Source organism: Acipenser ruthenus, chromosome 29, assembly GCF_902713425.1.
Source record: "Acipenser ruthenus chromosome 29, fAciRut3.2 maternal haplotype, whole genome shotgun sequence".
Taxonomy (NCBI): Eukaryota; Metazoa; Chordata; class Actinopteri; order Acipenseriformes; family Acipenseridae; genus Acipenser; species Acipenser ruthenus.
Window position 1 is genome coordinate 12,365,450 of NC_081217.1, and position 23,963 is coordinate 12,389,412.

At 40.2% G+C, this 23,963-nt stretch overlaps 25 non-coding genes across 25 annotated transcripts; 7 read left to right on the forward strand and 18 right to left on the reverse strand.

Moving 5' to 3' along the window:
• Positions 1 to 108: 108 nt before the first annotated feature.
• LOC131702296 (small nucleolar RNA U3) lies at positions 109 to 323 on the reverse strand. The gene has a single exon (XR_009309443.1). It is a non-coding gene; the product is annotated as a small nucleolar RNA U3 (small nucleolar RNA).
• A 1,701-nt stretch (positions 324 to 2,024) lies between these two features.
• trnas-aga (transfer RNA serine (anticodon AGA)) lies at positions 2,025 to 2,106 on the forward strand. Its single transcript has one exon. It is a non-coding gene; the product is annotated as a tRNA-Ser (tRNA).
• A 165-nt stretch (positions 2,107 to 2,271) lies between these two features.
• Positions 2,272 to 2,345, reverse strand: trnai-aau (transfer RNA isoleucine (anticodon AAU)). Its single transcript has one exon. It is a non-coding gene; the product is annotated as a tRNA-Ile (tRNA).
• A 283-nt stretch (positions 2,346 to 2,628) lies between these two features.
• Positions 2,629 to 2,710, reverse strand: trnal-cag (transfer RNA leucine (anticodon CAG)). Its single transcript has one exon. It is a non-coding gene; the product is annotated as a tRNA-Leu (tRNA).
• Positions 2,711 to 3,822: 1,112 nt separating this feature from the next.
• LOC131702297 (small nucleolar RNA U3) lies at positions 3,823 to 4,037 on the reverse strand. Its single transcript, XR_009309444.1, has one exon. It is a non-coding gene; the product is annotated as a small nucleolar RNA U3 (small nucleolar RNA).
• Positions 4,038 to 5,738: 1,701 nt separating this feature from the next.
• Positions 5,739 to 5,820, forward strand: trnas-aga (transfer RNA serine (anticodon AGA)). Its single transcript has one exon. It is a non-coding gene; the product is annotated as a tRNA-Ser (tRNA).
• Positions 5,821 to 5,985: 165 nt separating this feature from the next.
• Positions 5,986 to 6,059, reverse strand: trnai-aau (transfer RNA isoleucine (anticodon AAU)). Its single transcript has one exon. It is a non-coding gene; the product is annotated as a tRNA-Ile (tRNA).
• A 283-nt stretch (positions 6,060 to 6,342) lies between these two features.
• On the reverse strand, positions 6,343 to 6,424 carry trnal-cag (transfer RNA leucine (anticodon CAG)). The gene has a single exon. It is a non-coding gene; the product is annotated as a tRNA-Leu (tRNA).
• Positions 6,425 to 7,536: 1,112 nt separating this feature from the next.
• LOC131702232 (small nucleolar RNA U3) lies at positions 7,537 to 7,751 on the reverse strand. Its single transcript, XR_009309386.1, has one exon. It is a non-coding gene; the product is annotated as a small nucleolar RNA U3 (small nucleolar RNA).
• A 1,701-nt stretch (positions 7,752 to 9,452) lies between these two features.
• trnas-aga (transfer RNA serine (anticodon AGA)) lies at positions 9,453 to 9,534 on the forward strand. Its single transcript has one exon. It is a non-coding gene; the product is annotated as a tRNA-Ser (tRNA).
• A 165-nt stretch (positions 9,535 to 9,699) lies between these two features.
• On the reverse strand, positions 9,700 to 9,773 carry trnai-aau (transfer RNA isoleucine (anticodon AAU)). Its single transcript has one exon. It is a non-coding gene; the product is annotated as a tRNA-Ile (tRNA).
• A 288-nt stretch (positions 9,774 to 10,061) lies between these two features.
• On the reverse strand, positions 10,062 to 10,143 carry trnal-cag (transfer RNA leucine (anticodon CAG)). Its single transcript has one exon. It is a non-coding gene; the product is annotated as a tRNA-Leu (tRNA).
• Positions 10,144 to 11,257: 1,114 nt separating this feature from the next.
• LOC131702187 (small nucleolar RNA U3) lies at positions 11,258 to 11,472 on the reverse strand. Its single transcript, XR_009309341.1, has one exon. It is a non-coding gene; the product is annotated as a small nucleolar RNA U3 (small nucleolar RNA).
• Positions 11,473 to 13,173: 1,701 nt separating this feature from the next.
• Positions 13,174 to 13,255, forward strand: trnas-aga (transfer RNA serine (anticodon AGA)). Its single transcript has one exon. It is a non-coding gene; the product is annotated as a tRNA-Ser (tRNA).
• Positions 13,256 to 13,420: 165 nt separating this feature from the next.
• Positions 13,421 to 13,494, reverse strand: trnai-aau (transfer RNA isoleucine (anticodon AAU)). Its single transcript has one exon. It is a non-coding gene; the product is annotated as a tRNA-Ile (tRNA).
• A 288-nt stretch (positions 13,495 to 13,782) lies between these two features.
• On the reverse strand, positions 13,783 to 13,864 carry trnal-cag (transfer RNA leucine (anticodon CAG)). Its single transcript has one exon. It is a non-coding gene; the product is annotated as a tRNA-Leu (tRNA).
• Positions 13,865 to 14,978: 1,114 nt separating this feature from the next.
• LOC131702233 (small nucleolar RNA U3) lies at positions 14,979 to 15,193 on the reverse strand. The gene has a single exon (XR_009309387.1). It is a non-coding gene; the product is annotated as a small nucleolar RNA U3 (small nucleolar RNA).
• Positions 15,194 to 16,383: 1,190 nt separating this feature from the next.
• trnar-ccu (transfer RNA arginine (anticodon CCU)) lies at positions 16,384 to 16,457 on the forward strand. Its single transcript has one exon. It is a non-coding gene; the product is annotated as a tRNA-Arg (tRNA).
• A 437-nt stretch (positions 16,458 to 16,894) lies between these two features.
• Positions 16,895 to 16,976, forward strand: trnas-aga (transfer RNA serine (anticodon AGA)). Its single transcript has one exon. It is a non-coding gene; the product is annotated as a tRNA-Ser (tRNA).
• A 165-nt stretch (positions 16,977 to 17,141) lies between these two features.
• On the reverse strand, positions 17,142 to 17,215 carry trnai-aau (transfer RNA isoleucine (anticodon AAU)). Its single transcript has one exon. It is a non-coding gene; the product is annotated as a tRNA-Ile (tRNA).
• A 1,483-nt stretch (positions 17,216 to 18,698) lies between these two features.
• Positions 18,699 to 18,913, reverse strand: LOC131702302 (small nucleolar RNA U3). Its single transcript, XR_009309449.1, has one exon. It is a non-coding gene; the product is annotated as a small nucleolar RNA U3 (small nucleolar RNA).
• Positions 18,914 to 20,614: 1,701 nt separating this feature from the next.
• On the forward strand, positions 20,615 to 20,696 carry trnas-aga (transfer RNA serine (anticodon AGA)). The gene has a single exon. It is a non-coding gene; the product is annotated as a tRNA-Ser (tRNA).
• A 165-nt stretch (positions 20,697 to 20,861) lies between these two features.
• Positions 20,862 to 20,935, reverse strand: trnai-aau (transfer RNA isoleucine (anticodon AAU)). The gene has a single exon. It is a non-coding gene; the product is annotated as a tRNA-Ile (tRNA).
• A 288-nt stretch (positions 20,936 to 21,223) lies between these two features.
• trnal-cag (transfer RNA leucine (anticodon CAG)) lies at positions 21,224 to 21,305 on the reverse strand. The gene has a single exon. It is a non-coding gene; the product is annotated as a tRNA-Leu (tRNA).
• Positions 21,306 to 22,417: 1,112 nt separating this feature from the next.
• LOC131702255 (small nucleolar RNA U3) lies at positions 22,418 to 22,632 on the reverse strand. Its single transcript, XR_009309409.1, has one exon. It is a non-coding gene; the product is annotated as a small nucleolar RNA U3 (small nucleolar RNA).
• Between the last annotated feature and the right edge of the window lie 1,331 nt (positions 22,633 to 23,963).

The window sequence follows — 23,963 nt, forward strand, 5'->3', positions numbered from 1 at the left end:
AATTAATGCGATCCGTGTTTTCAGTCAGTTTGATAGTTTTAATCAATCATCGAAAAAGCAGCAGTGCTTTGCAACTGTAGTTCATCTTTCTTACGTTTTGGTAAGATACCCACTCAGAACGTGTCCGCTTCCTCCAGCCCCCAAAGGAACACTGGAGCGGTCATCAATAACAGCGAGCAGTTGGTCAAAAACAACACTCGCTGTCTTCTTCACGCTCAAAAACGAACACTCTCACTCTTCCTCGTGGGTAGCGAGCCCAAACACTTTCAAAACGCATTTCGCTAGCAAATCACTATAGAAATGATCCCTGAAAGTATTGTTTTATGGGCAAGTGGCCGACCGTCTCCCTCCAACTCTGAGTGGCACCGGTAGCTGTGCCGGTGACAAATAAACAGGAGCACTTTCATATAATGCAATTGCTGTAGCCCAGTGAGTTGTTACAATAACATTTCAAACTCATCCCAGACTGCAGGCGGTTAAAAGCTTAATTGGGTTCAATTTTTTGATATGATTTAAAAAGTACGAGCCAGTTGCCTCATTTGCATTGCCTGCCTTCCTCCTTTGCACTGTGACGTCTATCAAATGTGTGCTTAAAATCTGATGAATACGATTCCCATTTGAACCGTAAATATTTTAATTATACGCATACAGTGTTCTGTTGGGCTCCGAGGGTGTTATCTAATAAAACAAGGTAATCGGTGAGCGCGTTCGGCTTAACCAAAATGTTGCTGTTTCAAGCCCACGCAGGGACGAGGCATTCTTTTTGTCAATCGCCTTTCTGTCAAGCCAGTAAACCTGTATATAATAAGAAACATTCAACAGCTCGGAAACACCATAATAGAATCCAATGCCTTTACAAATGTGTTTTGAAACTGTTCATTTTTCACCCAAATGCGGTTCTCAAAAATTGTTTTGCCTACATTTTTCTATTGCTATTATTATTTTTTCCAGAGTAAGACGAAAAAGCAAACATCCATGAAATAGGTAAACACTGCTACAGCGCTTGAACTGTCTCAACAAACGTTCAGCTCTAAAACGTGTACATTGAAAGTCTTTTAACATCTTTAACACAATCATGTGTGTTCCAATAGCGGCTATTCCACATGGTGATCAATAAAGTGAATGCTGGCTTTGTTCACATATTAGCAAGACGTTTTCAGGATTCACGCATATTCTGAACAAGCACACTAGAATATGGTAATGAAAGGACAGGAAAATAACAGGTTTATTGGCTTTGGTCTTGTATCGTCACCCTGACTACTGTCAGGTAAGGAAGTGGCATTAATCAAAACGTAATTATGTAAGGTTACCAATGCGCAAATACGAAGCATATTAAAACTTCTTCACAATCTTAAATCTTCCCACATGCATTTCAAACACTTACTGATAAGTACGGCCCTTTCCCAATGTAACTGCTTTGTTTGAACACCAAAGATGGCTTGGATATTTATGAAACCACGATACTATTGTTCCCACTTTCTTTAGAACTACCAAATGTGCGCTTCCCATGTCAGCCCTAGTGGCCTAATGGCTAAGGCCACTGGCCTCCTAAGCCAGGGATAGTGGGTTCGATTCCCATCTGGGGTGGGGTTTTGTTATAAAATCGAACATAATTGTGTTATGTTTTATTGGCATGTGATATTTTGTAGATCTTGTTATCTGCTAAGTCCGCTCACGCTAGCCACAACGTGCTTGAGTGCTGTGGCAGCAGCCATGAAGCAAGTCAGTTTTTCAGTTGAAATCAAGATCTACTTTGTTTTTTGTGTATGGGTGGTTTGAAAAGATCACTTAAATTGTTACGTATTTTGAAATAAAGATGTATTCATTATTATGAACGTTGACAGAAAGGATATTGTATTTACATTTCCCACGTGTGCTTGCCTTGTATAAATCGATGGAGTTTCAACAAAGGCATTTGACTTCGGTTCATGTTAGCCTATACTGCCATCTGCAGCATTACCGCGGGTGTCTTTTACTTCTTTTGACAATAATATGGATCATTTCACAGTCCAATGTAAGAACATGTAGTCGTGGCCGAGTGGTTAAGGCGATGGACTAGAAATCCATTGGGGTTTCCCCGCGCAGGTTCGAATCCTGCCGACTACGTAAGCTTTCTTTTTAATTGTATGTGTTCATTCCTAATACATGTTTAAAGATGAGGAATCTGAAATATTACTGGTTCTACTTCATATCGCACCGGTTCATTTTGTTAAAGAATGTTCATTTTGGCACCATTCCAAATGCTGTGGTTTCTTTAAAGAAGAAAAGTCATGGCCCGTACGGGGATCGAACCCGCGACCTTGGCGTTATTAGCACCACGCTCTAACCAACTGAGCTAACCGGCCACACACATGGAGCGCGTTAATAAAACCCGAGAAAAACAAGGCCTGCGGACATTATGATTACCAAGATGTTAAACTCAACAATAACACATTCAAAGTATTGGAAAGGCATAATTAGAGGTCTCATCTTTATGAGGCAGTTTAGCAGTGTGAAGAAAGTGGCGAGGTGCGGGCTTGCGGTGACTTTCTCTCATTTAAAAAGCTGTGATTTGAATACTAAAAAGAAAAACATGTAAAATTACCAAGCATTCGGTGGACGTTTTAGAAATAAATTAACAAGAACAGTTGTCAGAAGTGGGGTTCGAGCCCACGCCTCCATGGAGACTGCGACCTGACCACAGCGCCTTAGACCGCTCGGCCATCCTGACTTACACCGACGACTTTGCACAACGCTGCAGCACACTGCTGAACCTCCCATGTCTGACGCTGCAGTAAATCACCTGGCGTGTGCGTGTACTTGTTCTTTTTCTGTTTATATTAAGGAGGGCGACAGGTTTTGTCGCATTCTGTATGGAATCACAAGGACACTCCTCTTACTGAAAGAAAATATACTGCAAACAGAGCGATCGCTTCACGGTTTGAATCAAAATCAGAACAGTCTGTTAGCAAATGAACTTCATCAAAAAACCACAAAGGCATTACATAAATGTTACAGATATATTTCGTAGACAGAACAGTTGTAACATATTTGAGTACATTTCTAAACAATCTGCTAATAACAGACATAATCTCAAAGCGCTATAATTTATTTTCAGATCTTATGAAAGACAAGTATGGTTGCGCATTATATCACAGAAAACAGGATAATCCTAGCGCTTCATTTAATCCCTCGGTTTGTACCATATGGAGATAGAAGATCCATTTGGATTCACATTGTAATAGTTTTTGATCGAGATTATCACGTCCTCGAGCTTGAAATATTTTTTGTATGCTGCGGTATTTCAGATCTGAAATGGAATGTTTGGCATCTACGAAATGTCTAGCTAGTGGTGAATGGATATCTTTTCTCCTAATTGAACTTTTATGCTTGCTCATCAATGCGCAATCGTCACTGTCTAGTAGTTTTACCAACATATTGCAAATGGCAAGGACAAAAAAACAAATAAATGACATGCGTTGAAGCACAGGTCATCACTTGTAAGACACTCTGCTCTTTTTTCGTTGTATGGCTTGTAAAACGCAAACGCATTATCACAGGCGGCACAATTACGACATGGAAAAAAATCCAGTAGATTTGTCCAGTACACCTAGATCTCTCGAACATGTCAATGAGTCAGCCCTTAATAAACACTGTCCGTGTTCATTTCTGTGTATATGACATTGTCTATAACCAATATCTGTTATGTAAGCGTATTGGTATGAAACCAATCGCAATTAATGCGATCCGTGTTTTCAGTCAGTTTGATAGTTTTAATCAATCATCGAAAAAGCAGCAGTGCTTTGCAACTGTAGTTCATCTTTCTTACGTTTTGGTAAGATACCCACTCAGAACGTGTCCGCTTCCTCCAGCCCCCAAAGGAACACTGGAGCGGTCATCAATAACAGCGAGCAGTTGGTCAAAAACAACACTCGCTGTCTTCTTCACGCTCAAAAACGAACACTCTCACTCTTCCTCGTGGGTAGCGAGCCCAAACACTTTCAAAACGCATTTCGCTAGCAAATCACTATAGAAATGATCCCTGAAAGTATTGTTTTATGGGCAAGTGGCCGACCGTCTCCCTCCAACTCTGAGTGGCACCGGTAGCTGTGCCGGTGACAAATAAACAGGAGCACTTTCATATAATGCAATTGCTGTAGCCCAGTGAGTTGTTACAATAACATTTCAAACTCATCCCAGACTGCAGGCGGTTAAAAGCTTAATTGGGTTCAATTTTTTGATATGATTTAAAAAGTACGAGCCAGTTGCCTCATTTGCATTGCCTGCCTTCCTCCTTTGCACTGTGACGTCTATCAAATGTGTGCTTAAAATCTGATGAATACGATTCCCATTTGAACCGTAAATATTTTAATTATACGCATACAGTGTTCTGTTGGGCTCCGAGGGTGTTATCTAATAAAACAAGGTAATCGGTGAGCGCGTTCGGCTTAACCAAAATGTTGCTGTTTCAAGCCCACGCAGGGACGAGGCATTCTTTTTGTCAATCGCCTTTCTGTCAAGCCAGTAAACCTGTATATAATAAGAAACATTCAACAGCTCGGAAACACCATAATAGAATCCAATGCCTTTACAAATGTGTTTTGAAACTGTTCATTTTTCACCCAAATGCGGTTCTCAAAAATTGTTTTGCCTACATTTTTCTATTGCTATTATTATTTTTTCCAGAGTAAGACGAAAAAGCAAACATCCATGAAATAGGTAAACACTGCTACAGCGCTTGAACTGTCTCAACAAACGTTCAGCTCTAAAACGTGTACATTGAAAGTCTTTTAACATCTTTAACACAATCATGTGTGTTCCAATAGCGGCTATTCCACATGGTGATCAATAAAGTGAATGCTGGCTTTGTTCACATATTAGCAAGACGTTTTCAGGATTCACGCATATTCTGAACAAGCACACTAGAATATGGTAATGAAAGGACAGGAAAATAACAGGTTTATTGGCTTTGGTCTTGTATCGTCACCCTGACTACTGTCAGGTAAGGAAGTGGCATTAATCAAAACGTAATTATGTAAGGTTACCAATGCGCAAATACGAAGCATATTAAAACTTCTTCACAATCTTAAATCTTCCCACATGCATTTCAAACACTTACTGATAAGTACGGCCCTTTCCCAATGTAACTGCTTTGTTTGAACACCAAAGATGGCTTGGATATTTATGAAACCACGATACTATTGTTCCCACTTTCTTTAGAACTACCAAATGTGCGCTTCCCATGTCAGCCCTAGTGGCCTAATGGCTAAGGCCACTGGCCTCCTAAGCCAGGGATAGTGGGTTCGATTCCCATCTGGGGTGGGGTTTTGTTATAAAATCGAACATAATTGTGTTATGTTTTATTGGCATGTGATATTTTGTAGATCTTGTTATCTGCTAAGTCCGCTCACGCTAGCCACAACGTGCTTGAGTGCTGTGGCAGCAGCCATGAAGCAAGTCAGTTTTTCAGTTGAAATCAAGATCTACTTTGTTTTTTGTGTATGGGTGGTTTGAAAAGATCACTTAAATTGTTACGTATTTTGAAATAAAGATGTATTCATTATTATGAACGTTGACAGAAAGGATATTGTATTTACATTTCCCACGTGTGCTTGCCTTGTATAAATCGATGGAGTTTCAACAAAGGCATTTGACTTCGGTTCATGTTAGCCTATACTGCCATCTGCAGCATTACCGCGGGTGTCTTTTACTTCTTTTGACAATAATATGGATCATTTCACAGTCCAATGTAAGAACATGTAGTCGTGGCCGAGTGGTTAAGGCGATGGACTAGAAATCCATTGGGGTTTCCCCGCGCAGGTTCGAATCCTGCCGACTACGTAAGCTTTCTTTTTAATTGTATGTGTTCATTCCTAATACATGTTTAAAGATGAGGAATCTGAAATATTACTGGTTCTACTTCATATCGCACCGGTTCATTTTGTTAAAGAATGTTCATTTTGGCACCATTCCAAATGCTGTGGTTTCTTTAAAGAAGAAAAGTCATGGCCCGTACGGGGATCGAACCCGCGACCTTGGCGTTATTAGCACCACGCTCTAACCAACTGAGCTAACCGGCCACACACATGGAGCGCGTTAATAAAACCCGAGAAAAACAAGGCCTGCGGACATTATGATTACCAAGATGTTAAACTCAACAATAACACATTCAAAGTATTGGAAAGGCATAATTAGAGGTCTCATCTTTATGAGGCAGTTTAGCAGTGTGAAGAAAGTGGCGAGGTGCGGGCTTGCGGTGACTTTCTCTCATTTAAAAAGCTGTGATTTGAATACTAAAAAGAAAAACATGTAAAATTACCAAGCATTCGGTGGACGTTTTAGAAATAAATTAACAAGAACAGTTGTCAGAAGTGGGGTTCGAGCCCACGCCTCCATGGAGACTGCGACCTGACCACAGCGCCTTAGACCGCTCGGCCATCCTGACTTACACCGACGACTTTGCACAACGCTGCAGCACACTGCTGAACCTCCCATGTCTGACGCTGCAGTAAATCACCTGGCGTGTGCGTGTACTTGTTCTTTTTCTGTTTATATTAAGGAGGGCGACAGGTTTTGTCGCATTCTGTATGGAATCACAAGGACACTCCTCTTACTGAAAGAAAATATACTGCAAACAGAGCGATCGCTTCACGGTTTGAATCAAAATCAGAACAGTCTGTTAGCAAATGAACTTCATCAAAAAACCACAAAGGCATTACATAAATGTTACAGATATATTTCGTAGACAGAACAGTTGTAACATATTTGAGTACATTTCTAAACAATCTGCTAATAACAGACATAATCTCAAAGCGCTATAATTTATTTTCAGATCTTATGAAAGACAAGTATGGTTGCGCATTATATCACAGAAAACAGGATAATCCTAGCGCTTCATTTGATCCCTCGGGTTGTACCATATGGAGATAGAAGATCCATTTGGATTCACATTGTAATAGTTTTTGATCGAGATTATCACGTCCTCGAGCTTGAAATATTTTTTGTATGCTGCGGTATTTCAGATCTGAAATGGAATGTTTGGCATCTACGAAATGTCTAGCTAGTGGTGAATGGATATCTTTTCTCCTAATTGAACTTTTATGCTTGCTCATCAATGCGCAATCGTCACTGTCTAGTAGTTTTACCAACATATTGCAAATGGCAAGGACAAAAAAACAAATAAATGACATGCGTTGAAGCACAGGTCATCACTTGTAAGACACTGTACTCTTTTTTCGTTGTATGGCTTGTAAAACGCAAACGCATTATCACAGGCGGCACAATTACGACATGGAAAAAAATCCAGTAGATTTGTCCAGTACACCTAGATCTCTCGAACATGTCAATGAGTCAGCCCTTAATAAACACTGTCCGTGTTCATTTCTGTGTATATGACATTGTCTATAACCAATATCTGTTATGTAAGCGTATTGGTATGAAACCAATCGCAATTAATGCGATCCGTGTTTTCAGTCAGTTTGATAGTTTTAATCAATCATCGAAAAAGCAGCAGTGCTTTGCAACTGTAGTTCATCTTTCTTACGTTTTGGTAAGATACCCACTCAGAACGTGTCCGCTTCCTCCAGCCCCCTAAGGAACACTGGAGCGGTCATCAATAACAGCGAGCAGTTGGTCAAAAACAACACTCGCTGTCTTCTTCACGCTCAAAAACGAACACTCTCACTCTTCCTCGTGGGTAGCGAGCCCAAACACTTTCAAAACGCATTTCGCTAGCAAATCACTATAGAAATGATCCCTGAAAGTATTGTTTTATGGGCAAGTGGCCGACCGTCTCCCTCCAACTCTGAGTGGCACCGGTAGCTGTGCCGGTGACAAATAAACAGGAGCACTTTCATATAATGCAATTGCTGTAGCCCAGTGAGTTGTTACAATAACATTTCAAACTCATTCCAGACTGCAGGCGGTTAAAAGCTTAATTGGGTTCAATTTTTTGATATGATTTAAAAAGTACGAGCCAGTTGCCTCATTTGCATTGCCTGCCTTCCTCCTTTGCACTGTGACGTCTATCAAATGTGTGCTTAAAATCTGATGAATACGATTCCCATTTGAACCGTAAATATTTTAATTATACGCATACAGTGTTCTGTTGGGCTCCGAGGTTGTTATCTAATAAAACAAGGTAATCGGTGAGCGCGTTCGGCTTAACCAAAACGTTGCTGTTTCAAGCCCACGCAGGGACGAGGCATTCTTTTTGTCAATCGCCTTTCTGTCAAGCCAGTAAACCTGTATATAATAAGAAACATTCAACAGCTCGGAAACACCATAATAGAATCCAATGCCTTTACAAATGTGTTTTGAAACTGTTCATTTTTCACCCAAATGCGGTTCTCAAAAATTGTTTTGCCTACATTTTTCTATTGCTATTATTATTTTTTCCAGAGTAAGACGAAAAAGCAAACATCCATGAAATAGGTAAACACTGCTACAGCGCTTGAACTGTCTCAACAAACGTTCAGCTCTAAAACGTGTACATTGAAAGTCTATTAACATCTTTAACACAATCATGTGTGTTCCAATAGCGGCTATTCCACATGGTGATCAATAAAGTGAATGCTGGCTTTGTTCACATATTAGCAAGACGTTTTCAGGATTCACGCATATTCTGAACAAGCACACTAGAATATGGTAATGAAAGGACAGGAAAATAACAGGTTTATTGGCTTTGGTCTTGTATCGTCACCCTGACTACTGTCAGGTAAGGAAGTGGCATTAATCAAAACGTAATTATGTAAGGTTACCAATGCGCAAATACGAAGCATATTAAAACTTCTTCACAATCTTAAATCTTCCCACATGCATTTCAAACACTTACTGATAAGTACGGCCCTTTCCCAATGTAACTGCTTTGTTTGAACACCAAAGATGGCTTGGATATTTATGAAACCACGATACTATTGTTCCCACTTTCTTTAGAACTACCAAATGTGCGCTTCCCATGTCAGCCCTAGTGGCCTAATGGCTAAGGCCACTGGCCTCCTAAGCCAGGGATAGTGGGTTCGAGTCCCATCTGTGGTGGGGTTTTGTTATAAAATCGAACATAATTGTGTTATGTTTTATTGGCATGTGATATTTTGTAGATCTTGTTATCTGCTAAGTCCGCTCACGCTAGCCACAACGTGCTTGAGTGCTGTGGCAGCAGCCATGAAGCAAGTCAGTTTTTCAGTTGAAATCAAGATCTACTTTGTTTTTTGTGTATGGGTGGTTTGAAAAGATCACTTAAATTGTTACGTATTTTGAAATAAAGATGTATTCATTATTATGAACGTTGACAGAAAGGATATTGTATTTACATTTCCCACGTGTGCTTGCCTTGTATAAATCGATGGAGTTTCAACAAAGGCATTTGACTTCGGTTCATGTTAGCCTATACTGCCATCTGCAGCATTACCGCGGGTGTCTTTTACTTCTTTTGACAATAATATGGATCATTTCACAGTCCAATGTAAGAACATGTAGTCGTGGCCGAGTGGTTAAGGCGATGGACTAGAAATCCATTGGGGTTTCCCCGCGCAGGTTCGAATCCTGCCGACTACGTAAGCTTTCTTTTTAATTGTATGTGTTCATTCCTAATACATGTTTAAAGATGAGGAATCTGAAATATTACTGGTTCTACTTCATATCGCACCGGTTCATTTTGTTAAAGAATGTTCATTTTGGCACCATTCCAAATGCTGTGGTTTCTTTAAAGAAGAAAAGTCATGGCCCGTACGGGGATCGAACCCGCGACCTTGGCGTTATTAGCACCACGCTCTAACCAACTGAGCTAACCGGCCACACACATGGAGCGCGTTAATAAAACCCGAGAAAAACAAGGCCTGCGGACATTATGATTACCAAGATGTTATGTTAAACTCAACAATAACACATTCAAAGTATTGGAAAGGCATAATTAGAGGTCTCATCTTTATGAGGCAGTTTAGCAGTGTGAAGAAAGTGGCGAGGTGCGGGCTTGCGGTGACTTTCTCTCATTTAAAAAGCTGTGATTTGAATACTAAAAAGAAAAACATGTAAAATTACCAAGCATTCGGTGGACGTTTTAGAAATAAATTAACAAGAACAGTTGTCAGAAGTGGGGTTCGAGCCCACGCCTCCATGGAGACTGCGACCTGACCACAGCGCCTTAGACCGCTCGGCCATCCTGACTTACACCGACAACTTTGCACAACGCTGCAGCACACTGCTGAACCTCCCATGTCTGACGCTGCAGTAAATCACCTGGCGTGTGCGTGTACTTGTTCTTTTTCTGTTTATATTAAGGAGGGCGACAGGTTTTGTCGCATTCTGTATGGAATCACAAGGACACTCCTCTTACTGAAAGAAAATATACTGCAAACAGAGCGATAGCTTCACGGTTTGAATCAAAATCAGAACAGTCTGTTAGCAAATGAACTTCATCAAAAAACCACAAAGGCATTACATAAATGTTACAGATATATTTCGTAGACAGAACAGTTGTAACATATTTGAGTACATTTCTAAACAATCTGCTAATAACAGACATAATCTCAAAGCGCTATAATTTATTTTCAGATCTTATGAAAGACAAGTATGGTTGCGCATTATATCACAGAAAACAGGATAATCCTAGCGCTTCATTTAATCCCTCGGTTTGTACCATATGGAGATAGAAGATCCATTTGGATTCACATTGTAATAGTTTTTGATCGAGATTATCACGTCCTCGAGCTTGAAATATTTTTTGTATGCTGCGGTATTTCAGATCTGAATTGGAATGTTTGGCATCTACGAAATGTCTAGCTAGTGGTGAATGGATATCTTTTCACCTAATTGAACTTTTATGCTTGCTCATCAATGCGCAATCGTCACTGTCTAGTAGTTTTACCAACATATTGCAAATGGCAAGGACAAAAAAAACAAATAAATGACATGCGTTGAAGCACAGGTCATCACTTGTAAGACACTGTACTCTTTTTTTCGTTGTATGGCTTGTAAAACGCAAACGCATTATCACAGGCGGCACAATTACGACATGGAAAAAAATCCAGTAGATTTGTCCAGTACACCTAGATCTCTCGAACATGTCAATGAGTCAGCCCTTAATAAACACTGTCCGTGTTCATTTCTGTGTATATGACATTGTCTATAACCAATATCTGTTATGTAAGCGTATTGGTATGAAACCAATCGCAATTAATGCGATCCGTGTTTTCAGTCAGTTTGATAGTTTTAATCAATCATCGAGAAAGCAGCAGTGCTTTGCAACTGTAGTTCATCTTTCTTAAGTTTTGGTAAGATACCCACTCAGAACGTGTCCGCTTCCTCCAGCCCCCTAAGGAACACTGGAGCGGTCATCAATAACAGCGAGCAGTTGGTCAAAACCAACACTCGCTGTCTTCTTCACGCTCAAAAACGAACACTCTCACTCTTCCTCATGGGTAGCGAGCCCAAACACTTTCAAAACGCATTTCGCTAGCAAATCACTATAGAAATGATCCCTGAAAGTATTGTTTTATGGGCAAGTGGCCGACCGTCTCCCTCCAACTCTGAGTGGCACCGGTAGCTGTGCCGGTGACAAATAAACAGGAGCACTTTCATATAATGCAATTGCTGTAGCCCAGTGAGTTGTTACAATAACATTTCAAACTCATTCCAGACTGCAGGCGGTTAAAAGCTTAATTGGGTTCAATTTTTTGGTATGATTTAAAAAGTACGAGCCAGTTGCCTCATTTGCATTGCCTGCCTTCCTCCTTTGCACTGTGACGTCTATCAAATATGTGCTTAAAATCTGATGAATACGATTCCCATTTGAACCGTAAATATTTTAATTATACGCATACAGTGTTCTGTTGGGCTCCGAGGGTGTTATCTAATAAAACAACGTAATCAGTGAGCGCGTTCGGCTTAACCAAAACGTTGCTGTTTCAGGCCCACGCAGGGACGAGGCATTCTTTTTGTCAATCGCCTTTCTGTCAAGTCAGTAAACCTGTATATAATAAGAAACATTCAACAGCTCGGAAACACCATAATAGAATCCAATGCGTTTACAAATGTGTTTTGAAACTGTTCATTTTTCACCCAAATGCGGTTCTCAAAAATTGTTTTGCCTACATTTTTCTATTGCTATTATTATTTTTTCCAGAGTAAGACGAAAAAGCAAACATCCATGAAATAGGTAAACACTGCTACAGCGCTTGAACTGTCTCAACAAACGTTCAGCTCTAAAACGTGTACATTGAAAGTCTATTAACATCTTTAACACAATCATGTGTGTTCCAATAGCGGCTATTCCACATGGTGATCAATAAAGTGAATGCTGGCTTTGTTCACATATTAGCAAGACGTTTTCAGGATTCACGCATATTCTGAACAAGCACACTAGAATATGGTAATGAAAGGACAGGAAAATAACAGGTTTATTGGCTTTGGTCTTGTATCGTCACCCTGACTACTGTCAGGTAAGGAAGTGGCATTAATCAAAACGTAATTATGTAAGGTTACCAATGCGCAAATACGAAGCATATTAAAACTTCTTCACAATCTTAAATCTTCCCACATGCATTTCAAACACTTACTGATAAGTACGGCCCTTTCCCAATGTAACTGCTTTGTTTGAACACCAAAGATGGCTTGGATATTTATGAAACCACGATACTATTGTTCCCACTTTCTTTAGAACTACCAAATGTGCGCTTCCCATGTCAGCCCTAGTGGCCTAATGGCTAAGGCCACTGGCCTCCTAAGCCAGGGATAGTGGGTTCGAGTCCCATCTGGGGTGGGGTTTTGTTATAAAATCGAACATAATTGTGTTATGTTTTATTGGCATGTGATATTTTGTAGATCTTGTTATCTGCTAAGTCCGCTCACGCTAGCCACAACGTGCTTGAGTGCTGTGGCAGCAGCCATGAAGCAAGTCAGTTTTTCAGTTGAAATCAAGATCTACTTTGTTTTTTGTGTATGGGTGGTTTGAAAAGATCACTTAAATTGTTACGTATTTTGAAATAAAGATGTATTCATTATTATGAACGTTGACAGAAAGGATATTGTATTTACATTTCCCACGTGTGCTTGCCTTGTATAAATCGATGGAGTTTCAACAAAGGCATTTGACTTCGGTTCATGTTAGCCTATACTGCCATCTGCAGCATTACCGCGGGTGTCTTTTACTTCTTTTGACAATAATATGGATCATTTCACAGTCCAATGTAAGAACATGTAGTCGTGGCCGAGTGGTTAAGGCGATGGACTAGAAATCCATTGGGGTTTCCCCGCGCAGGTTCGAATCCTGCCGACTACGTAAGCTTTCTTTTTAATTGTATGTGTTCATTCCTAATACATGTTTAAAGATGAGGAATCTGAAATATTACTGGTTCTACTTCATATCGCACCGGTTCATTTTGTTAAAGAATGTTCATTTTGGCACCATTCCAAATGCTGTGGTTTCTTTAAAGAAGAAAAGTCATGGCCCGTACGGGGATCGAACCCGCGACCTTGGCGTTATTAGCACCACGCTCTAACCAACTGAGCTAACCGGCCACACACATGGAGCGCGTTAATAAAACCCGAGAAAAACAAGGCCTGCGGACATTATGATTACCAAGATGTTATGTTAAACTCAACAATAACACATTCAAAGTATTGGAAAGGCATAATTAGAGGTCTCATCTTTATGAGGCAGTTTAGCAGTGTGAAGAAAGTGGCGAGGTGCGGGCTTGCGGTGACTTTCTCTCATTTAAAAAGCTGTGATTTGAATACTAAAAAGAAAAACATGTAAAATTACCTTGCATTCGGTGGACGTTTTAGAAATAAATTAACAAGAACAGTTGTCAGAAGTGGGGTTCGAGCCCACGCCTCCATGGAGACTGCGACCTGACCACAGCGCCTTAGACCGCTCGGCCATCCTGACTTACACCGACGACTTTGCACAACGCTGCAGCACACTGCTGAACCTCCCATGTCTGACGCTGCAGTAAATCACCTGGCGTGTGCGTGTACTTGTTCTTTTTCTGTTTATATTAAGGAGGGCGACAGGTTTTGTCGCATTCTGTATGGAATCACAAGGACACTCCTCTTACTGAAAGAAAATATACTGCAAACAGAGCGATCGCTTCACGGTTTGAATCAAAATCAGAACAGTCTGTTAGCAAATGAACTTCATCAAAAAACCACAAAGGCATTACATAAATGTTACAGATATATTTCGTAGACAGAACAGTTGTAACATATTTGAGTACATTTCTAAACAATCTGCTAATAACAGACATAATCTCAAAGCGCTATAATTTATTTTCAGATCTTATGAAAGACAAGTATGGTTGCGCATTATATCACAGAAAACAGGATAATCCTAGCGCTTCATTTAATCCCTCGGGTTGTACCATATGGAGATAGAAGATCCATTTGGATTCACATTGTAATAGTTTTTGATCGAGATTATCACGTCCTCGAGCTTGAAATATTTTTTGTATGCTGCGGTATTTCAGATCTGAAATGGAATGTTTGGCATCTACGAAATGTCTAGCTAGTGGTGAATGGATATCTTTTCACCTAATTGAACTTTTATGCTTGCTCATCAATGCGCAATCGTCACTGTCTAGTAGTTTTACCAACATATTGCAAATGGCAAGGACAAAAAAAACAAATAAATGACATGCGTTGAAGCACAGGTCATCACTTGTAAGACACTGTACTCTTTTTTTCGTTGTATGGCTTGTAAAACGCAAACACATTATCACAGGCGGCACAATTACGACATGGAAAAAAATCCAGTAGATTTGTCCAGTACACCTAGATCTCTCGAACATGTCAATGAGTCAGCCCTTAATAAACACTGTCCGTGTTCATTTCTTTGTATATGACATTGTCTATAACCAATATCTGTTATGTAAGCGTATTGGTATGAAACCAATCGCAATTAATGCGATCCGTGTTTTCAGTCAGTTTGATAGTTTTAATCAATCATCGAAAAAGCAGCAGTGCTTTACAACTGTAGTTCATCTTTCTTACGTTTTGGTAAGATACCCACTCAGAACGTGTCCGCTTCCTCCAGCCCCCTAAGGAACACTGGAGCGGTCATCAATAACAGCGAGCAGTTGGTCAAAAACAACACTCGCTGTCTTCTTCACGCTCAAAAACGAACACTCTCACTCTTCCTCGTGGGTAGCGAGCCCAAACACTTTCAAAACGCATTTCGCTAGCAAATCACTATAGAAATGATCCCTGAAAGTATTGTTTTATGGGCATGTGGCCGACCGTCTCCCTCCAACTCTGAGTGGCACCGGTAGCTGTGCCGGTGACAAATAAACAGGAGCACTTTCATATAATGCAATTGCTGTAGCCCAGTGAGTTGTTACAATAACATTTCAAACTCATTCCAGACTGCAGGCGGTTAAAAGCTTAATTGGGTTCAATTTTTTGGTATGATTTAAAAAGTACAAGCCAGTTGCCTCATTTGCATTGCCTGCCTTCCTCCTTTGCACTGTGACGTCTATCAAATGTGTGCTTAAAATCTGATGAATACGATTCCCATTTGAACCGTAAATATTTTAATTATACGCATACAGTGTTCTGTTGGGCTCCGAGGGTGTTATCTAATAAAACAACATAATCGGTGAGCGCGTTCGGCTTAACCAAAACGTTGCTGTTTCAAGCCCACGCAGGGACGAGGCATTCTTTTTGTCAATCGCCTTTCTGTCAAGCCAGTAAACCTGTATATAATAAGAAACATTCAACAGCTCGGAAACACCATAATAGAATCCAATGCCTTTACAAATGTGTTTTGAAACTGTTCATTTTTCACCCAAATGCGGTTCTCAAAAATTGTTTTGCCTACATTTTTCTATTGCTATTATTATTTTTTCCAGAGTAAGACGAAAAAGCAAACATCCATGAAATAGGTAAACACTGCTACAGCGCTTGAACTGTCTCAACAAACGTTCAGCTCTAAAACGTGTACATTGAAAGTCTATTAACATCTTTAACACAATCATGTGTGTTCCAATAGCGGCTATTCCACATGGTGATCAATAAAGTGAATGCTGGCTTTGTTCACATATTAGCAAGACGTTTTCAGGATTCACGCATATTCTGAACAAGCACACTAGAATATGGTAATGAAAGGACAGGAAAATAACAGGTTTATTGGCTCTGGTCTTGTATCGTCACCCTGACTACTGTCAGGTAAGGAAGTGGCATTAATCAAAACGTAATTATGTAAGGTTACCAATGCGCAAATACGAAGCATATTAAAACTTCTTCACAATCTTAAATCTTCCCACATGCATTTCAAACACTTACTGATAAGTACGGCCCTTTCCCAATGTAACTGCTTTGTTTGAACACCAAAGATGGCTTGGATATTTATGAAACCACGATACTATTGTTCCCACTTTCTTTAGAACTACCAAATGTGCGCTTCCCATGTCAGCCCTAGTGGCCTAATGGTTAAGGCCACTGGCCTCCTAAGCCAGGGATAGTGGGTTCGAGTCCCATCTGGGGTGGGGTTTTGTTATAAAATCGAACATAATTGTGTTATGTTTTATTGGCATGTGATATTTTGTAGATCTTGTTATCTGTTAAGTCCGCTCACGCTAGCCACAACGTGCTTGAGTGCTGTGGCAGCAGCCATGAAGCAAGTCAGTTTTTCAGTTGAAATAAAGATCTACTTTGTTTTTTGTGTATGGGTGGTTTGAAAAGATCACTTAAATTGTTACGTATTTTGAAATAAAGATGTATTCATTATTATGAACGTTGACAGAAAGGTTATTGTATTTACATTTCCCACGTGTGCTTGCCTTGTATAAATCGATGGAGTTTCAACAAAGGCATTTGACTTCGGTTCATGTTAGCCTATACTGCCATCTGCAGCATTACCGCGGGTGTCTTTTACTTCTTTTGACAATAATATGGATCATTTCACAGTCCAATGTAAGAACATGTAGTCGTGGCCGAGTGGTTAAGGCGATGGACTAGAAATCCATTGGGGTTTCCCCGCGCAGGTTCGAATCCTGCCGACTACGTAAGCTTTCTTTTTAATTGTATGTGTTCATTCCTAATACATGTTTAAAGATGAGGAATCTGAAATATTACTGGTTCTACTTCATATCGCACCGGTTCATTTTGTTAAAGAATGTTCATTTTGGCACCATTCCAAATGCTGTGGTTTCTTTAAAGAAGAAAAGTCAGGGCCCGTACGGGGATCGAACCCGCGACCTTGGCGTTATTAGCACCACGCTCTAACCAACTGAGCTAACCGGCCACACACATGGAGCGCGTTAATAAAACCCGAGAAAAACAAGGCCTGCGGAAATTATGATTACCAAGATGTTATGTTAAACTCAACAATAACACATTCAAAGTATTGGAAAGGCATAATTAGAGGTCTCATCTTTATGAGGCAGTTTAGCAGTGTGAAGAAAGTGGCGAGGTGCGGGCTTGCGGTGACTTTCTCTCATTTAAAAAGCTGTGATTTGAATACTAAAAAGAAAAACATGTAAAATTACCTTGCATTCGGTGGACGTTTTAGAAATAAATTAACAAGAACAGTTGTCAGAAGTGAGGTTCGAGCCCACGCCTCCATGGAGACTGCGACCTGGCCACAGCGCCTTAGACCGCTCGGCCATCCTGACTTCCACCGACGACTTTGCACAACGCTGCAGCACACTGCTGAACCTCCCATGTCTGACGCTGCAGTAAATCACCTGGCGTGTGCGTGTACTTGTTCTTTTTCTGTTTATATTAAGGAGGGCGACAGGTTTTGTCGCATTCTGTATGGAATCACAAGGACACTCCTCTTACTGAAAGAAAATATACTGCAAACAGAGCGATCGCTTCACGGTTTGAATCAAAATCAGAACAGTCTGTTAGCAAATGAACTTCATCAAAAAACCACAAAGGCATTACATAAATGTTACAGATATATTTCGTAGACAGAACAGTTGTAACATATTTGAGTACATTTCTAAACAATCTGCTAATAACAGACATAATCTCAAAGCGCTAAAATTTATTTTCAGATCTTATGAAAGACAAGTATGGTTGCGCATTATATCACAGAAAACAGGATAATCCTAGCGCTTCATTTAATCCCTCGGGTTGTACCATATGGAGATAGAAGATCCATTTGGATTCACATTGTAATAGTTTTTGATCGAGATTATCACGTCCTCGAGCTTGAAATATTTTTTGTATGCTGCGGTATTTCAGATCTGAAATGGAATGTTTGGCATCTACGAAATGTCTAGCTAGTGGTGAATGGATATCTTTTCTCCTAATTGAACTTTTATGCTTGCTCATCAATGCACAATCGTCACTGTCTAGTAGTTTTACCAACATATTGCAAATGGCAAGGACAAAAAAAACAAATAAATGACATGCGTTGAAGCACAGGTCATCACTTGTAAGACACTGTACTCTTTTTTTGTTGTATGGCTTGTAAAACGCAAACGCATTATCACAGGCGGCACAATTACGACATGGAAAAAAATCCAGTAGATTTGTCCAGTACACCTAGATCTCTCGAACATGTCAATGAGTCAGCCCTTAATAAACACTGTCCGTGTGCATTTCTGTGTATATGACATTGTCTATAACCAATATCTGTTATGTAAGCGTATTGGTATGAAACCAATCGCAATTAATGCGATCCGTGTTTTCAGTCAGTTTGATAGTTTTAATCAATCATCGAAAAAGCAGCAGTGCTTTGCAACTGTAGTTCATCTTTCTTACGTTTTGGTAAGATACCCACTCAGAACGTGTCCGCTTCCTCCAGCCCCCTAAGGAACACTGGAGCGGTCATCAATAACAGCGAGCAGTTGGTCAAAACCAACACTCGCTGTCTTCTTCACGCTCAAAAACGAACACTCTCACTCTTCCTCGTGGGTAGCGAGCCCAAACACTTTCAAAACGCATTTCGCTAGCAAATCACTATAGAAATGATCCCTGAAAGTATTGTTTTATGGGCAAGTGGCCGACCGTCTCCCTCCAACTCTGAGTGGCACCGGTAGCTGTGCCGGTGACAAATAAACAGGAGCACTTTCATATAATGCAATTGCTGTAGCCCAGTGAGTTGTTACAATAACATTTCAAACTCATTCCAGACTGCAGGCGGTTAAAAGCTTAATTGGGTTCAATTTTTTGGTATGATTTAAAAAGTACGAGCCAGTTGCCTCATTTGCATTGCCTGCCTTCCTCCTTTGCACTGTGACGTCTATCAAATGTGTGCTTAAAATCTGATGAATACGATTCCCATTTGAACCGTAAATATTTTAATTATACGCATACAGTGTTCTGTTGGGCTCCGAGGGTGTTATCTAATAAAACAAGGTAATCGGTGAGCGCGTTCGGCTTAACCAAAACGTTGCTGTTTCAAGCCCACGCAGGGACGAGGCATTCTTTTTGTCAATCGCCTTTCTGTCAAGCCAGTAAACCTGTATATAATAAGAAACATTCAACAGCTCGGAAACACCATAATAGAATCCAATGCCTTTACAAATGTGTTTTGAAACTGTTCATTTTTCACCCAAATGCGGTTCTCAAAAATTGTTTTGCCTACATTTTTCTATTGCTATTATTATTTTTTCCAGAGTAAGACGAAAAAGCAAACATCCATGAAATAGGTAAACACTGCTACAGCGCTTGAACTGTCTCAACAAACGTTCAGCTCTAAAACGTGTACATTGAAAGTCTATTAACATCTTTAACACAATCATGTGTGTTCCAATAGCGGCTATTCCACATGGTGATCAATAAAGTGAATGCTGGCTTTGTTCACATATTAGCAAGACGTTTTCAGGATTCACGCATATTCTGAACAAGCACACTAGAATATGTTAATGAAAGGACAGGAAAATAACAGGTTTATTGGCTCTGGTCTTGTATCGTCACCCTGACTACTGTCAGGTAAGGAAGTGGCATTAATCAAAACGTAATTATGTAAGGTTACCAATGCGCAAATACGAAGCATATTAAAACTTCTTCACAATCTTAAATCTTCCCACATGCATTTCAAACACTTACTGATAAGTACGGCCCTTTCCCAATGTAACTGCTTTGTTTGAACACCAAAGATGGCTTGGATATTTATGAAACCACGATACTATTGTTCCCACTTTCTTTAGAACTACCAAATGTGCGCTTCCCATGTCAGCCCTAGTAGCCTAATGGCTAAGGCCACTGGCCTCCTAAGCCAGGTATAGTGGGTTCGAGTCCCATCTGGGGTGGGGTTTTGTTATAAAATCGAACATAATTGTGTTATGTTTTATTGGCATGTGATATTTTGTAGATCTTGTTATCTGTTAAGTCCGCTCACGCTAGCCACAACGTGCTTGAGTGCTGTGGCAGCAGCCATGAAGCAAGTCAGTTTTTCAGTTGAAATAAAGATCTACTTTGTTTTTTGTGTATGGGTGGTTTGAAAAGATCACTTAAATTGTTACGTATTTTGAAATAAAGATGTATTCATTATTATGAACGTTGACAGAAAGGGTATTGTATTTACATTTCCCACGTGTGCTTGCCTTGTATAAATCGATGGAGTTTCAACAAAGGCATTTGACTTCGGTTCATGTTAGCCTATACTGCCATCTGCAGCATTACCGCGGGTGTCTTTTACTTCTTTTGACAATAATATGGATCATTTCACAGTCCCATGTAAGTACATGTAGTCGTGGCCGAGTGGTTAAGGCGATGGACTAGAAATCCATTGGGGTTTCCCCGCGCAGGTTCGAATCCTGCCGACTACGTAAGCTTTCTTTTTAATTGTATGTGTTCATTCCTAATACATGTTTAAAGATGAGGAATCTGAAATATTACTGGTTCTACTTCATATCGCACCGGTTCATTTTGTTAAAGAATGTTCATTTTGGCACCATTCCAAATGCTGTGGTTTCTTTAAAGAAGAAAAGTCATGGCCCGTACGGGGATCGAACCCGCGACCTTGGCGTTATTAGCACCACGCTCTAACCAACTGAGCTAACCGGCCACACACATGGAGCGCGTTAATAAAACCCGAGAAAAACAAGGCCTGCGGACATTATGATTACCAAGATGTTATGTTAAACTCAACAATAACACATTCAAAGTATTGGAAAGGCATAATTAGAGGTCTCATCTTTATGAGGCAGTTTAGCAGTGTGAAGAAAGTGGCGAGGTGCGGGCTTGCGGTGACTTTCTCTCATTTAAAAAGCTGTGATTTGAATACTAAAAAGAAAAACATGTAAAATTACCATGCATTCGGTGGACGTTTTAGAAATAAATTAACAAGAACAGTTGTCAGAAGTGGGGTTCGAGCCCACGCCTCCATGGAGACTGCGACCTGACCACAGCGCCTTAGACCGCTCGGCCATCCTGACTTACACCGATGACTTTGCACAACGCTGCAGCACACTGCTGAACCTCCCATGTCTGACGCTGCAGTAAATCACATGGCGTGTGCGTGTACTTGTTCTTTTTCTGTTTATATTAAGGAGGGCGACAGGTTTTGTCGCATTCTGTATGGAATCACAAGGACACTCCTCTTACTGAAAGAAAATATACTGCAAACAGAGCGATCTCTTCACGGTTTGAATCAAAATCAGAACAGTCTGTTAGCAAATGAACTTCATCAAAAAACCACAAAGGCATTACATAAATGTTACAGATATATTTCGTAGACAGAACAGTTGTAACATATTTGAGTACATTTCTAAACAATCTGCTAATAACAGACATAATCTCAAAGCGCTATAATTTATTTTCAGATCTTATGAAAGACAAGTATGGTTGCGCATTATATCACAGAAAACAGGATAATCCTAGCGCTTCATTTAATCCCTCGGGTTGTACCATATGGAGATAGAAGATCCATTTGGATTCACATTGTAATAGTTTTTGATCGAGATTATCACGTCCTCGAGCTTGAAATATTTTTTGTATGCTGCGGTATTTCAGATCTGAAATGGAATGTTTGGCATCTACGAAATGTCTAGCTAGTGGTGAATGGATATCTTTTCTCCTAATTGAACTTTTATGCTTGCTCATCAATGCGCAATCGTCACTGTCTAGTAGTTTTACCAACATATTGCAAATGGCAAGGACAAAAAAACAAATAAATGACATGCGTTGAAGCACAGGTCATCACTTGTAAGACACTCTGCTCTTTTTTCGTTGTATGGCTTGTAAAACGCAAACGCATTATCACAGGCGGCACAATTACGACATGGAAAAAAATCCAGTAGATTTGTCCAGTACACCTAGATCTCTCGAACATGTCAATGAGTCAGCCCTTAATAAACACTGTCCGTGTTCATTTCTGTGTATATGACATTGTCTATAACCAATATCTGTTATGTAAGCGTATTGGTATGAAACCAATCGCAATTAATGCGATCCGTGTTTTCAGTCAGTTTGATAGTTTTAATCAATCATCGAAAATGCAGCAGTGCTTTGCAACTGTAGTTCATCTTTCTTGCGTTTTGGTAAGATACCCACGCAGAACGTGTCCGCTTCCTCCAGCCCCCAAAGGAACACTGGAGCGGTCATCAATAACAGCGAGCAGTTGGTCAAAAACAACACTCGCTGTCTTCTTCACGCTCAAAAACGAACACTCTCACTCTTCCTCGTGGGTAGCGAGCCCAAACACTTTCAAAACGCATTTCGCTAGCAAATCACTATAGAAATGATCCCTGAAAGTATTGTTTTATGGGCAAGTGGCCGACCGTCTCCCTCCAACTCTGAGTGGCACCGGTAGCTGTGCCGGTGACAAATAAACAGGAGCACTTTCATATAATGCAATTGCTGTAGCCCAGTGAGTTGTTACAATAACATTTCAAACTCATTCCAGACTGCAGGCGGTTAAAAGCTTAATTGGGTTCAATTTTTTGGTATGATTTAAAAAGTACGAGCCAGTTGCCTCATTTGCATTGCCTGCCTTCCTCCTTTGCACTGTGACGTCTATCAAATGTGTGCTTAAAATCTGATGAATACGATTCCCATTTGAACCGTAAATATTTTAATTATACACATACAGTGTTCTGTTGGGCTCCGAGGGTGTTATCTAATAAAACAAGGTAATCGGTGAGCGCGTTCGGCTTAACCAAAACGTTGCTGTTTCAAGCCCACGCAGGGACGAGGCATTCTTTTTGTCAATCGCCTTTCTGTCAAGCCAGTAAACCTGTATATAATAAGAAACATTCAACAGCTCGGAAACACCATAATAGAATCCAATGCCTTTACAAATGTGTTTTGAAACTGTTCATTTTTCACCCAAATGCGGTTCTCAAAAATTGTTTTGCCTACATTTTTCTATTGCTATTATTATTTTTTCCAGAGTAAGACGAAAAAGCAAACATCCATGAAATAGGTAAACACTGCTACAGCGCTTGAACTGTCTCAACAAACGTTCAGCTCTAAAACGTGTACATTGAAAGTCTATTAACATCTTTAACACAATCATGTGTGTTCCAATAGCGGCTATTCCACATGGTGATCAATAAAGTGAATGCTGGCTTTGTTCACATATTAGCAAGACGTTTTCAGGATTCACGCATATTCTGAACAAGCACACTAGAATATGGTAATGAAAGGACAGGAAAATAACAGGTTTATTGGCTTTGGTCTTGTATCGTCACCCTGACTACTGTCAGGTAAGGAAGTGGCATTAATCAAAACGTAATTATGTAAGGTTACCAATGCGCAAATACGAAGCATATTAAAACTTCTTCACAATCTTAAATCTTCCCACATGCATTTCAAACACTTACTGATAAGTACGGCCCTTTCCCAATGTAACTGCTTTGTTTGAACACCAAAGATGGCTTGGATATTTATGAAACCACGATACTATTGTTCCCACTTTCTTTAAAACTACCAAATGTGCGCTTCCCATGTCAGCCCTAGTGGCCTAATGGCTAAGGCCACTGGCCTCCTAAGCCAGGGATAGTGGGTTCGAGTCCCATCTGGGGTGGGGTTTTGTTATAAAATCGAACATAATTGTGTTATGTTTTATTGGCATGTGATATTTTGTAGATCTT